The sequence below is a fragment of the Pipra filicauda genome, unplaced genomic scaffold (genome assembly GCF_003945595.2).
Source record: "Pipra filicauda isolate LSUMZ 115617 unplaced genomic scaffold, ASM394559v2 scaffold558_size305803_pilon, whole genome shotgun sequence".
Lineage (NCBI taxonomy): Eukaryota > Metazoa > Chordata > Aves > Passeriformes > Pipridae > Pipra > Pipra filicauda.
The window spans coordinates 18,821-21,770 of NW_024104707.1; positions in this window are offsets into that span (position 1 = coordinate 18,821).

The following is a 2,950-nucleotide window of genomic DNA, read 5'->3' on the forward strand; positions in this document are numbered from 1 at the left end:
GGAAAGCAAAAAAAAACAAAGCCTCATTAGTGGTGACCGTTCTCCACAGATTTGCAACCAGCAAAGCTGTGTATGCTTTTCTTTGTGGAAGTGGGACACGTATGTGGCATCCCCATGACAGTAGAGTGTGTGTGTTGTTTAAACAATAGGTCCTTGCACATTTCAATAACCAGTTGGGATTGCAAACCCTACTGCTCCTGAAATAAGTCTTTATATCTACATGCTATGATATAGCATCTTCAGTGTTGTTCTTTAAAATACTATGTTTATTCTTTTATCTCGCTGTTTTACAGTTTCCTACTTGCTCTGGGTGACTGTCACTAAAGGGAAGGAGATGGCAGGTAAGCCCTGCCTTGTGGATACTCTCTGTTTAGCCATTACTTTCATTGGTAAACTGAAAGCCAAGGAAAAAGGTGCATGGCACTGGAACTATAGAAGTAAATGTCAATTATTGATAGCTAAAGGAAGAAAAAAGGCCACTCACTCTTTCCTTCCACAGTATTCAGAGGAAATCTTAAGTGCAGGCCTAAGACCAATTCAATTCTTACATAAACCAGTTGCCATCTCTGCTTTTGCCCAGGGGCCAGTGCTTGTAGCGTGGCTGCAATAGGCTGTGTCTAGGGGCAGTGCTGGGTTTGCTTACTGAGAGTGTATGATTTGGAGTGTGCACATGTATGCTGCCAACCTTGAAGACACAAAATCTCCTTTACACATAAGGAGACAATCATCTAACAGAGTATAAAATACTTAATTAGCTTATCACAATCACTTTAAGGTAAGTGAGGGAATGTTTTCTGTCACTGGATAGCATATACATTCACTGTGGTAGTGCTAGTCAGCTCAGAGATGTTATTTTCTCTCTTCTTATACAAGAGAGAAATTGTAGAAATTACCAGATTTTTTCCCATTCTAACTGAATTATTTTGCTGGTTTTGATAAAGAAGTCTCTGTAGTAAGTTGGATAGAATTAGGTCACAGCAACATGCAGTCAGACCCTGAATCTGCCAGACATTTCAGTTTTGACCTTTACTGTCCACAGTACTGGAGTTAATTATGACTGGAGAGTACTTACCACTTTTAGTCTTCGCAGAAATCTCTTAGCCAAACTACTTACTAATGATAAAATAGTGTCTCTTGGTACCTTCTATGTTTTTTAAGACTCTGTGGTATCTACTACCATTGTAGCAGACCATGATAATGACCCTCAACATTGTGTTACATTTAGATGTTGTATCTGGTAATCACTTAGGGCCCTGATATGTATGGTATAAGGGACATGAATCCCCCTTGCCTTGCACCTTGCTAGGTAATACATATTACTATAAATTCAAGGTAAATATGATAACACCCTGATATTTCCTATTTTATAGTCAACTTCTGGGATATAAATTAGTACCTCACCAGGCAGTAATGAAAACATCTTCAGGCAGAAAGGCATTAAGTCTCCATCTTCCCCTACGCAGAAAATGCATGGGGTGTGGCACTGCATGTCTAATTGTGACTTAGCACTTTTGGAAATTGCCACAGAACTTCCAGAAAGATGTTGATCCTATCCCACTATTTGGAAGTAGTAGGAAAAAAAATAACAGGAAAGCCCCAGCTATCCACAAAAGACTGCTGTTTTGAAACAGAGAAACTTAATCTGACAGCCCCAAATAGGAACAGGTCTTTCAGGAAAAGGTTCAAGGTCTCTTTCAAGGGGATGTCTCCTGAAAAAACACCCGCAAGCAAGAGAAAGATCACAGTCACAGTAAGGGCTGTGTGGGAGATCCTTCGCAATATGCCTTGATTATAGAAAGAGGAGTATGTCTTTAATTCTAATTTTAATGCCTGAAAGAAGAAATAAAATGCTTAAGAGAAATGTATTCCTAAACTCAGTGAAATCCACCACAGTCTAATAGCTGTAATGCCAACATATCTGCCCACAGTCTAATCAGAAAGATATTTTATTAAGCAAACAACATCTGACACTACTGTGGCAATGTCAGCCTACTCTTGCTTGAATGAAGCAGCCAAAAAGGCTACATAGGATGTAATTTAAGAGTTTTCTGAGCTGCTTATTTCACAGTTATGGAGATATTTCTCCTTAAAGCAAAGGAAGTAGAAATATTAGTAACTGCTATTGTAGATTGCCACCCTCCAGATTTTTTATGAATAAGATTTAACATTTCAAGATTTAAGCATTCATTAATTTTTTTTAGCTTCCAGTAACTACAGTACCCATTTTATTAAAAACCCTTTGAAGCTTTTCAGCAAGTTTCCTCATGGAATCCAGCTAGTTAATTCTGATACAATTAACTAATACTGGGGGGGGTTGCCTTAAGGATTTACATTTCTTTATCAGTTCAGATAGAAATCTGACCCAAAACAGACCCAAAGCATCAAATTAAGCAATGATGCATCCCAGATGACAAGACAAAGTGTAGAGAAGGACTCTTATAAGGTTAATTTTCACAGTCATAGTTCCTCCCCCCCAGCCAATACTTATTCTATTTGTTTAAACACTGAAGGCATTCTTGTTTTTCTTAAATACTTCTTTTTCCCTAAATTTCAGGCTTTAAGATATTAAATCTACAAATGAAGTCAAGGCAGCAAACATACTTCAGCTGCAAGTTTTCAAGGATGTATTATAAACAGTTGTCTGCAGAAATGTTGTTTTAACACCGATTCTTCATAGACATCCTGGATACTTATGTCACATATTTATTGTCAATAAATGTTTGCAACAACTTGCAAAAATATTTGGGCATTTGCCCACAGCTTGAATTTGATGCGACTCAAGATATAAATATCACTGATTTAGCCTTTGCAGTATATTAGACTTAGCAACTAGGTTTTCAGCATTTGTTTTTATCTGGTTCCCTACAGAGACCAAAGAGACTAATTTCACTCCCCCAGCACAGGAACAACAGATGGTGTCAGTCAGGTAGACCTGCCAGGTTGTATATGA